Source organism: Cricetulus griseus, chromosome 2 (assembly GCF_003668045.3).
Source record: "Cricetulus griseus strain 17A/GY chromosome 2, alternate assembly CriGri-PICRH-1.0, whole genome shotgun sequence".
Lineage (NCBI taxonomy): Eukaryota > Metazoa > Chordata > Mammalia > Rodentia > Cricetidae > Cricetulus > Cricetulus griseus.
In genome coordinates, this window is record NC_048595.1 from 450,472,492 (window position 1) to 450,484,526 (window position 12,035).

A 12,035-nucleotide genomic window follows, 5' to 3' on the forward strand; every position below is an offset into this window, starting at 1 on the left:
AGGTTGTAAGCCAAACTAGCAAAAGTCAGAAAACTCACATGCATGAAGAAGCCTAATAATAAAACATCTTAATATTTAGTTTCAAAGAGTAGGGAAATCCTTCTGACCATCATAATTTGAAATACTGGCTATGAACTGGGAAAATACCTAACTGCATCTTCCATCTTTGATATATGTTTACAAAGTGGAAGCCATGTTTGGTAAATTTTGCACTCTACTAAAGCAATTTCCTTAACCAATACATTGTGAAGGTTACACACAAGTAAACTCTGAATAACACAACAATATACTCTTTGTAAAAACTCTAAAATTTCCCTTTTAGGAAAGACAGCCTTCTGAGTTTACTTAAAATTTTATTGCAACCCTGTCTTGAAAAAAATCATTATTGCAGTTAAAAGACTTGAAGATATTACAGATGTCTTTCCTTCTTTATTAATCATATTAGAAATCTAAGAAAGACCTGAATGTTTCTGTAGTCATTGATTCTCTGTGTGGAAATCAACTGAACTATGTCATAGAGTCGTTAGCAGGTAATGCTGTGGCACACAGATTATATCCTGACAGAATTTACTGGTGAGTATCAGATTCAGATGCACTGGCCATTTGCTCAACTAATTGTTGCTACTGTGTGCACTTTAGTGCATGCAACCTCTGCAAAAAACTGCTTTTAATGAGGCCATTAGTCTTTTCCTTATATTATTCCCCTAATTCCCTTCTATATTCTTTAAAACCCTAATCAGCAAAATCATTCACAAAACCACTTCTTAAAATAAAACAGTTCACTTCGATGTAGTATCAAAAGGACTTAAGTGTTAAACCATTAATGTGTATATCCTGAATCTCTAAAAGGGAGTCAACCCCATGTATCTCTTCAGTAAATAATAATAATGACCTTAATAAGGCAGTCTGCATATTTGATGAGATCTTAATGTAAGGCATATTTCCTAATATAGAAAATACACCACAAGCAATCTTTCACTTCTGGTAATTATCTTCCCTAGAATCTGTTGAGCAGGAGCTTCCAAGTGAATGCTCATGAATTATACATCAAATTCATTCTGGAAATTCCCACATCCAAAAGACTTAATACTGAATACGAAAAAGACATGCAAATTAACTCTAGTAAGGCATTAAAAGTATATAAATGTTGGCCAAAAGGTTAAGCATCTCAATGAAAAGAGATAACTGCAATTCAAAAGATTTTAATTCAAGGCCCAGGGGTAACAAATACAGAGCTTCAAATACAATGGCCCCAATTCAGACTTTTAGAAGAATCATTGTTTCTATTTCAAGACCTCACACATACAGTATTTCTCCTTTATAATGCTATTATGAACAAAACTCAAGTCTACAGACAATGTAGAGCTCTCATAAACACTTTATATTTTAAATAACACGAATATTTTCAATGTTAGATTTTAAAACTTCATTTTCACAATGTTAAAAATTTAATTTCTTTTAAAATATACCTAGGGGAAGTTTTCTGATAGAAATTTGGTGTTATTGAGATGTGTTTATTGTAATTTCGTTTCTAAATAATGAAATTTTAAATAAGTCAGATGAGCATTCATATACTCTGGCCTGAGCATACTGTAAATATAGGGTCTGTGTGCATGAATGTGTATCACAGAAAATTAAATATAATTGTAGTCTATATCAACTATTATGAAAACTGATAAAAATTGAATATCCCATACATTTATCTGTGAACTCCAGAATTTTCTCCTTAAGCTTAGCATTTTATTATCTTCACTAACTCATACACTTTGATATATAAATGTCCCCACCTGTGACCCTCTCAATTTGTTCCATATACTATCTTCACACAGATGTTAGAATACTTTGTAATTTGAATACCTAATTTGTACAATAGCTCTGCAATATTTTATGGAAAAAAGATATACTGTTTCTGCCTTAGTCTAAAGACTACATCGAGTTTGTTTATATATGCAATCCAGTCTCATTTCTCATAGCTGAATCATAAACTATTTTATACCTCATTTCCTTTGCAGCTATTCTGCTTCTGGGATCACACACATTTTTCTTCCTTTCCTCTTATTAAAATGTATGCATTTCAAGATATATGAAACTACTGTGTGTGTATTGTATTTGATAATCTAGTCCCAATGTTATGTTCCTAATATAATGTGGAATTAAATATTTACATATTTTCTCTCTAATTAAGCTAAAATTCTGCTTAAAAAGAGGACACTTTTTTGAAATGAAATGATTTTTGAAACATTACCATCTGTTAGAGCTTAAGGTATATGGTAACTATATTGTAAGTACTACATTAATGTCACTAAATTGACGTTTTACAGCACAATGTATATACATAGTAAGGCCAATAGGAATAATCCTAACATATCAGTTCTGTTAATTGTTTTCTGTATTATACTGATTGTTTTATATACTGGTATTATTAACTGGTTGTTTTAGGTACTTTATTATTACCTGGTAACATAGGTAGTTTTTAGTGGTCCCCTTATATTGTCTGTGGTGGTTGAGTAAGAATGGCCCCTATAGGCTTATAGATTCTTATGTTTGATCATCAGCGACAAGCACTATTAGTAGCTGTGGCCTTGTAGGAGTGGGTGTGACCTTGTTGGATGGATTATGTCAATGGGTGTGGGCTTTGAGGCTTCAAAAGCCCAAGTTACCCTAATGGTTTTCTTTCTTCCTATTGCCTGTTAATCCAGATGTAAAACTCTGAGCTATCTCTCTAGCACTATGTCTGTCTGCCTTGTACCATGCTACCATCCTGATGACAATGGACTAACTCTCTGAAACTGTATGCAAGCCCCTATTCAATAACTGAACACTCACAGAGGTAAAAGGACAATTTCCAGATCAATTCTCTTTCCTCCATGTGATCACTCCTTTCCTAAATTCCTCCCTTGAACTGCACCCAAAGTGGCACTTTTAAAAATGCTTTATGGTTCACCTTATTTGCTCTATTTTTGTTGTCATATAGCCATTGCCTTAGTAACAAAAGAAGTTCCATTCCCAAGGTAATAGAACAGATTGCTGTCCATCCTGTTTTCTTACATTTCAGCTGGCCAGATTTTGATCATTTCACATGATTAGCACAAGAATGTCTCTACCCATGTAAATGTATGGATTTCATTAACTAAAGTTTAGATCAGTTAGTGTAGTTGAAAAACATATTGTTCTGAGAGAACAATATGAATCTAAATCATCTGTGTCTGATACTCAAAATATAGAAAAGAATGTTTAACCTGGGTAGACACATTCTTATAGTCTACATGTTTTAGATTCATCTGGTTCGCTCAGAGTTATGTATGTTTTTCAAGTACATTAACTGATCTAATCTTTAATTAATGAAATCTGTAAATAAGGTTTTGTTTGGTTTCATATTCTCCACTCAACATATGTAAGGCCACTTTATTATTAGTTAGTAGCTGAAGTAAATATGAAGAAATAGAAAAACAGCAGAAGTAGCTAAATGGACATAGAGTTTGAAAGAATCTTGTGTGAGCATAAGCATTACTCTGGATTTTCTCCCTTGGAATCATCAAAACCTATGCTTATTTTTTACATGGCAAATACTCTTTAGTTCTCACAAATGCAGCTAGCATCTCAGCTAATACCTGATGTCCTAGGAAAACCACACTCTATAGAGTCAGTTCTTTGGCCATGAGTATAAAAGTAAACATAAATTTAAGGGTACTCTGATGTGTGTCTGATACTTCTCCTGATCGGCTACTTATATTCATCCCAAAGCATGGCTAGGTGTGGTGATATATTATTTATTAAAGTTTGCCTGAGGAATCAGAAAGCAAAGCCAACCATTATCTGTAGAAGACAGGTGGTGATGATACACACCTTTAATTCCAGCCACAATACTAGCTACTCAAGCAGTGGTGATGTACACCTTTAATTCCAGAATTCAGGAGACAAAGGTAGATGGATCTCTCTGTGTTTAAGGCCACCCAGTGCCACATGAGATTGCATCAGTCTAAAAGAGTAACAGGATTGAATGAGTCTAAAAGAGTAACAGAGCTCACACCTTTAATTCCAGTACTCATGAGAGGTATTTAACATGGAAACAAGGTCTCAGAGCTGGCATACATTCTCCGGCCACACTGATGAGGGGCAGGATTCTGAGGCTTGGTAGAGAGCTCGTGATTGATGGATTGATTATTTGCTCCTTTTCTTCCACTTCCTCTCATTGACCTCAGATGTGATCTGTATTCATTCATTTTGCTTATTTGAGTTTGTCTTGTTCTTGTTCTTACTTTTCTATGATCCTGAGATACATCATTAGTTTATTTATTTGAGAATTCTGTGACATATCTTAAATATAAGTAGATGACCTTCCCTAATTCCATGGCACTCATTATCTCCTACTAACTCTATCATGTGCTTAAATTTCTTTTTTGTTAGGTTTTTCGAGACAAGGTTTCTCTGTGGCTTTGGAGGCTGTCCTGGAACTAGCTCTTGTAGACCAGGCTGGTCTCTAACTCACAGAGATCCACCTGCCTCTGTCTCTGCCTCCCAAGTGCTGGGATGAAAGGCATGCGCCACCACCGCCCAGCCCATGTGTTTAAATTTCATGTGATTCTAAGAATTCTTTTAAATCAGCCCTAGAATTCATCACTAAGCCACTCGCTATTTACAAATGTCTTTCTATCTTTTTTTTTGATTTTTTCAAGACAGAGTTTCTCTGTGTAGCTTTGGAGCCTGTCCTGAAACTAGCTCTTGTAGACCAAGCTGGTCTCCACCTCACAGAGATCCACCTGCCTCAGCCTCCAGAGTGCTGGGATTAAAGGCATATGCCACCACAGCCCAGCTTTCTTATTGACCATTTTGTTACATATTCCCTTCTTTTCTATTGCTGTTAGTTTCTAATTTTGTTATCAAATAAAGTGCAAGAATTTATTTAATATTTTAAAACTTCTTTGGAATTGCTTTGCATTTTAAGGAGTGATCTGTTTTACAATAATTTTTAGGAGCTGAGGAAGTGTGTTAGAATGTTTCCAAGTATATTTTAAGTCAACTGACCTATGTGACAGTGTAACTCTGAAGTTCATTTGCTAATATTTTTAATTATGTATTTATTGACAGAATTGTAGTTATGAAGCCAATGAACATTTATGTCACATCTATATATCATTTTATACATCTTCATGAAATTTGACATACTAATATTTGTCCATACATATTTATGTCTTTTTAATAGATTATTTTCCTTTTAAATAAATATTGACCACCTTAATCTTTCTGCCTAATTATGACTGATATTTGATTTCTCAAATATTAATGTAGTCTTTGTGGCTTGCTTTGAGTTCTTACTTGAAATAATTTTTCCAACTTATCATGTTGAGTGTGTGTGTGTGTGTGTGTGCGAGTGAGGTGAGTTTATTGAACAAAGCAAACAGATGGGTCATAACTTTAAAAATTTCCATACATCTCTCTTAATCTTTTAATTGACGAGCAAAGACTATTTGTATTCAGAGTTTTTTGAAAAGTATGTGTTGTGTCTTATGTGACAAGCAGTCTCAATTGCCTAAATGACATTATAACATTGGCAGGAAGGCAGTATTTTGCAGGTCTTCCTTCTTTTTTCCATCTCTTATGTTCTTTCCAGTCCTCTTCAATAATCATTTCTGAGCACTAGAGGAGTAGTATAAATGTCCTTTTTAGGAATTATCACACAATTACTTTTGTAAATATTTTTACAAATCTGTGAAGGGGTAGGTCTCTTGACTGCTGATACAATCAATTTCAGGAGCTAGGAGAATGAGAAGGGGAGAAGAGGAGGGATGCAGAGGACATGAAGGAGCAGAAAGGTTGAGTCAGTTGAAGAATAGATGATAACAAGAATGGAGATACCATAACTGAGGGAAACATTTTTGGTTTACAGAGAAATCAGGCACTAGGGAAATGTCTGGAGATCTACAAAGATGACACCATCCAACAATCTAAGCAACAGAGGAGAGGCTACCTTAAATGCCTTCCCCTGATAATGAGATTGATGACTGTATTATATGCCATCCTATAGCCTTTTTCCATCAGCTGGTGGAAGTAGAAGCAGACACCCACAACTAATCACCGAACTGAACTGGAATTCAGTTGCAGAGAAGAACGAGTGATGGCCAAAGGGGTCCAGACCAGGCTCGTGAAAGCCACAGAAATAGCTTACCTGAACAACAGGGAGCTCTTGGTCCCCAGACTGATAGCTGGGATACCAGCATGGGACTGATAGAGACCACAGGAATGTGGGTATCAGTGAGGAGACCTTGAAAATCTACAGGACCTCCTGTAGATAAGTTCAGTACTTATCCCTAGCATAGGTGTGGACTTTGGGAGCCCAAACTACATACAGGGATAGTCCCTGAGCCAAGATAAATGGGGGTGGGCCTAGGCCCTATCTCAAAGGATATGATAGACCTCTGATGACCGCCCTATGGAAGGCCTCAACCTCCCTGGGGAGCAGAAAGGATATGTGATAGATAGGGTTTATTTGGGGCTGGGTGCTAAGGGAGGATGTGAGGGAGAAGGGAACTGGGATTGTCATGTAAAACAATCCTGTTTCTAATTCAAATAAAAAAAGTTGAAAACAAAAAAAAACGTAACCATCAGAATTTATTCCTTGCTAGCTTCCCATCCAATCTGAGCTTACATCAATCATATTTTCTTTTTCTTTTTTTTTCTTTCTTTTTTTTTTGGTTTTTCTAGACAGATTTTCTCTATATTGCTTTGGAGCCTGTCCTGGATCTCACTCTGTAGACCAGAATGGCTTCAAACTCACAGAGATCTGCCTGCCTCTGCCTCGTGAGTGCTGGGATTAAAGTCATGCACCACCAATGTTTGGCCAATCATATTTTCTAGTGAAGAAAATAATTAGGAAAAAATTTTACTTAGCATTATATAACCATCTCAAATAGACCATTCATTTTCCCAGAATATAGAGCAAATTTCCTTGAGGATGCTTAGTCTTTTAATGTTTCACAACTTAAATACACTAGTATAGATTTAACATCAATGAACTACTGTTATTACAATAATGCATGACATGATAAGAGAATTAAGTATAACAACAAAAATTCACAAATATCTGCTTAATATGAGTGTATATATACAAAGTGAGCTTTAAATGTGCTTTAATTGAAATAGAATTATATCACATTTACCCCCTCATTTTCTTTTCTCCTGCCTCTCCAGCCCTTCTTATCCTGGGACTTTCAATCTAATAGCTTCCACAAAGTCATTCTTAATAAAATAGGACAGAAACATATTGACAATAGCAGAACTCGTTTTTGTGTCTGATCACATGGCTTATTGTCTTCCACTAACCATTCTGTGTTCCCTCCTCCCTTACCAAGGACCTCATCAGCTTTCGTTCTTTACCTGGAGGAGAAACCCATTTCTTCATTATAAAAGGTTCCTTCCATTTATCATCCTTCTTGGATTTTGTCATTAGAGTTGCACACGGATCTTAATCACATAACCTAGCAACAACAAGAAATGCCTCAAGGAGGTACTTCACTTCAGTCCTACACTTCACTATGTCCATGTGGAAAATCAATCCAGTTTTCCTGATAGCCTGAATTAATCACTCCAATGAAAATGGTGACCCTTTCTTAACCTGCTAACTTAAGGGTTTTAGCACCCCCAAACAAAAATTCTAGGCCAGCAAAATGTGAGTCCTTCATAGAAAGTGAAAATGCTCCCAGTCTTGCCGCTTTTCCCACCTATCTGGCACTGAAGCTGAGGCTTTGAGAGGCTATTCCATCATTCTATTGATCCAGCAATTACAAAACTGGGGAGGGGCAAGCATGGCAATAACAGTGAATTTTGTGAATATGAGCACTTTGTTGTTGGTGGGGTGAGTTCCTTGGTCAACAAGCATGCAAAGCAAAATGCCATATGAGCGAATAAGAGAATCTATGAGCCCATATACATAGATGACATAGATGTTAGTTTTAGCAGAAAAAAATCTATGAAAAAATTGTAAAGTATAAATGCCAATTAGAATAAATAATTTCCTTGTCCATAATTGAAGTGGTCAATTTTCTATGGTCCAACATAGTCATTCTGTCACCAAGTCTGTAAAAGGAGCCACATTTAGGGCTTAGTGCTAATTTTTCCTGCTTAGATTTGTCACTCAGTACCAGCTGTAAACATATCAGCCTTGGTGAATGAAAGTCCAAGCTGTTGATCACATGTGTCCTAGGTAGGGTGTCTGTTACTGTGATAAAATATCATGACCCAAAAAAAGTAATCAATGAAGGATTTTGTTGTGTTTACAGTTCTAGGTAATAAATAGCTCATCTCTGAGACAAATCAAGCTAAGAACTCAAATAGGGCAGGGACCTGGAGATAGGAACTAAAGCAGAAGCTATAGATGAGTGCTACTTAGCAGCTTTCTCTGAATGGCTGCCCAATCTGCTTTCTTAAAGCACTCAGAACCACCAGCCCAAGGGTGCCACTGCTCCAAATGAGCTGGGCCATTCCCCATCAATCACTAATGAAGAACATGCTCTACAGGCTTGCCACAGGCATAGATTACAGAAGCATTCTCTCACTGGGGGCACTGTTTCCCAAATGACTCTAGCCTGTGTCAAGCTGGCATAAAACCAGCCAGTATATGTGTGACTATATAATGATTCCGGGGCTTTAGTAAAAATGTTAAATTATATAGTCAGCAGCTTGGAATGAATATGAATGAAATATTGGTGAGAGAAATTCCTGGGGAAAGAATATATGGGTCTATGTCTCCGAATTATAAAAGTATGTGATGATAAATGGGAATCATGTAAATATTGATATCATTTATGATGGTACTACCATGGCCAGGAAGTTATGATGGTAGATATTTCATGTGGCTGGTAACAATACATCTATGCTCATAAAGGGAACAGTGCTGATTTCTAGGTCTTGGCTTTCCTTCTGGCTTTTATTTAGTCCAGGATCTCAGGCGATGCACTGGAGTCACCCACAGTTAATGTGGGGCTTCTTGACTCATTTATCTAGTTAAAATAAATCTGTCACAAACTCATCCAGATTCTTGTCTTCTGGGTGATTCTAGAACCTGTCAATCATCAACAATCACCAAACACAGGAAACAATTTGACAGAATAGGTTCTCTTAAATATTTAATTATTGAACTATTTCTGCAATAAGATGACTTTTTGATAAACATTTATAGGAATCCCAAGAATTTTCATATTCCTTGACAATTTTGAGAAATAGACCCAAACATTCCTTCCACAGAAATTTCAATAACCTTTCAATCGTATCCCCTCTAATTCCCTGATTATACACCTTTCTCCATTATTTCAGCCAAGGACCAATAACATGTCAAGAACTGTCCAGATTGGACCCCAAGGAGGCTATGGTGTGATGTCAGTAAGGGATGGAAAGAGTAGTTTATATAAATATACTCAAAGAAAGAAGAAAAGGTGTTAAACAAACACCATCACTTTTTCTTTTTATCTAGGTCTAAGTTGGGTAGTATTGCCCTCTGCTTTTTCCCTCAGTCAGTTCCTCCTGAAAGTTCATTCCCAGATCTCTCCAGAGATATGCAACCTAGATGATTTCAGTGCTAACCAAGTTGAAAAGCAAGATTAATTATCACAGGAAATGCAGTGTGGTAAGTACAAAGTGAATTAGTCTAACATAACTCCCTTCAACCCTTAAGTGTACATATCAGTCATGTGCAAACTATGAAATTTGCTGTTCCATATTTCCTAATTTCTCTTTTTCCTGTGACTTTATGTATAGCCTTTAACTCTATACTTTTTCTAAGTCAAGTTTAAGTGGGAATGCAGAATTATTTTGGCATTACCAAATGTAGAGCTTGCACTATTCCATTGTAAGTTTAGGAAAATTTAGACTAGGAACTGAATATTACCTGGCTATAATATATACAGTATATTGGATGATTACAAGTTGCTCTCAAGTGTCACTATTATTGGCAAATGGATCAGTGTTCTACTATACCTAGCTTTGCTCCACTGCAGAGATCTGTCCCAGATCACCTGGTTTCATAATCAGTTGCTCACCTTTGCAGCAATCCTCTTTATTCTGATTTATGTAAATCAGGGTTGAGCACATGAGCACTTATTTACATTCTGAACTTCCATGCATGTTCAACTGGTTCACTCCTGTTAAGCCTTTGCACTGCTAAAGGAAATAAAAATGGAGACCAGTACAAAGTATTTCTGAAAAAGCAATACCTAGGCCTTTTTAATGACCTTAATATTGCTTAGCTATTAAATTTAAATGAAATCTCAAAAATTGATTCTAAATACCTCTATTAAAGCAAGGAGAACCAAGAAGATGCTGCAATCTTATTCTATGTATTAATTACAGATATTTGAGTTTAGAACTAAAAGGAATTCTGTAATTGTGACCAACTCAATATTTTCAATTCTTACCTTTGTACTCAACCTACAAAGTACTTCTCTGTGTGATTCATTACTAAAGCCTAAAACTTCCCATGCTTTTGGGCTTCCTTCTGCGTGAATCATATTTATCCAAATGTATTCTATAATAATGTGACTAAACTCTGTTATTGATACTATTAATGACAATCCAGTGCACTTAACAAACACTTGTGCTCTCTCTCTCTCTGTCTCTGTCTCTGTCTCTGTCTCTCTCTCTCTCTCTCTCTCTCTCTCTCTCTCTCTCTCACACACACACACACACACACACACACACACACACACCAATTTGAACTTCTATCTGCTTTTCTTTTGAGCTCCAGTACTTTTGAAGGATTACCATTAAGACATTTTAAAGTACTTTTTTTTCTTTGAGAAATTGTACTTACCTATCTTACAGCTGGTAATTTATTTGATTTTGTCTTCAAAGATATATTTCACTGGTGGCATCTTAGATTTGGTACTTCCACAGAGACTATTTCTTACTTTGGAATTAATTTGTTGGATGAAAAAGAAACACTTCCTTCTTATTTCATTGTATTCAAGGTTAAAAATATTCCCTATAACCTGAACTGGAAACTATAGAGTCTTGATTTGCTTATTTCTCTGTTATAATAATTTATTATAGGCTGGTCAAGTAGCCAATTTTCACTAAAACACTCTCCTTGGGAAGTCCACTTAGTGTTGGCCACAACTTCTTTTGCCTCATATTCCATGTCTCAAATTTTCAAAGGTATCCTAGGGTTAGGCTTTTCTAAAACATACTGTAACTCCTCTTACCCAGGACTTCTCTTGCTTTATCAGTGTCCAGTGATGTACTGCTCTCTTTTCCTTTAGCCTAATCAGCCACCTGGGTACAAACCAATGAAACATGGCATAACGTTATGGTAAATTAGTCAACAATTTTGTTTCAACTCTACATTGTTTACTTTGAATATCATAATAAAATGGAATTGCTTAAAATAAGGCTTCATTTCATAATTCTGACTTCTCTTGTGTTTTGAGTTGAGTTATCCATTTGTAACAGTAGATTTAGCTATAACTCTTCATTCAGCTATTCAATTTTTAAGCATTTCTTGGTGATTTGAAAAATGTGATTTTTCTCTCATCTTCCAGATTTTCCTACAAACAAACTTTCATTATTCAATCATCTAGCCCAAACTTCTTTGTAGCAAGATGACCTTGCAGCCAATTGGTAAATTTCAAGAAGTCAAAGCACTTAGAATGCTTATGCAATAAATGATTACCATAAATTATTAATAATAAGTGAGGAAAACATGCACACAACCAAACCAAGAAACAAAGTTTGAAGAATCCATGAAAAGAAAATACAATCTAAGACATACTAGCAATGTGAATCTTTCTCCTTTGCTACTATAACTGAAAGTTATATTATTTTCAGTACCTTTAGGAAAGAGAGTTGAATAGAATATATTATTTAGGGTTTCTATTACTATGACAAAACACCATGCCAAAAGTCCAATTGGAGAGGAAAGAATTTATTTGGCTTATACTTCAGTATTGCTTTTCGTCACTGAAGGAACTCAGAACAGGAACTCTAACAGGGCAGGATGGAGGGGGCAGGAGCTGATACAGAGGCCATGCGGGAGTGCTGCTTACCAG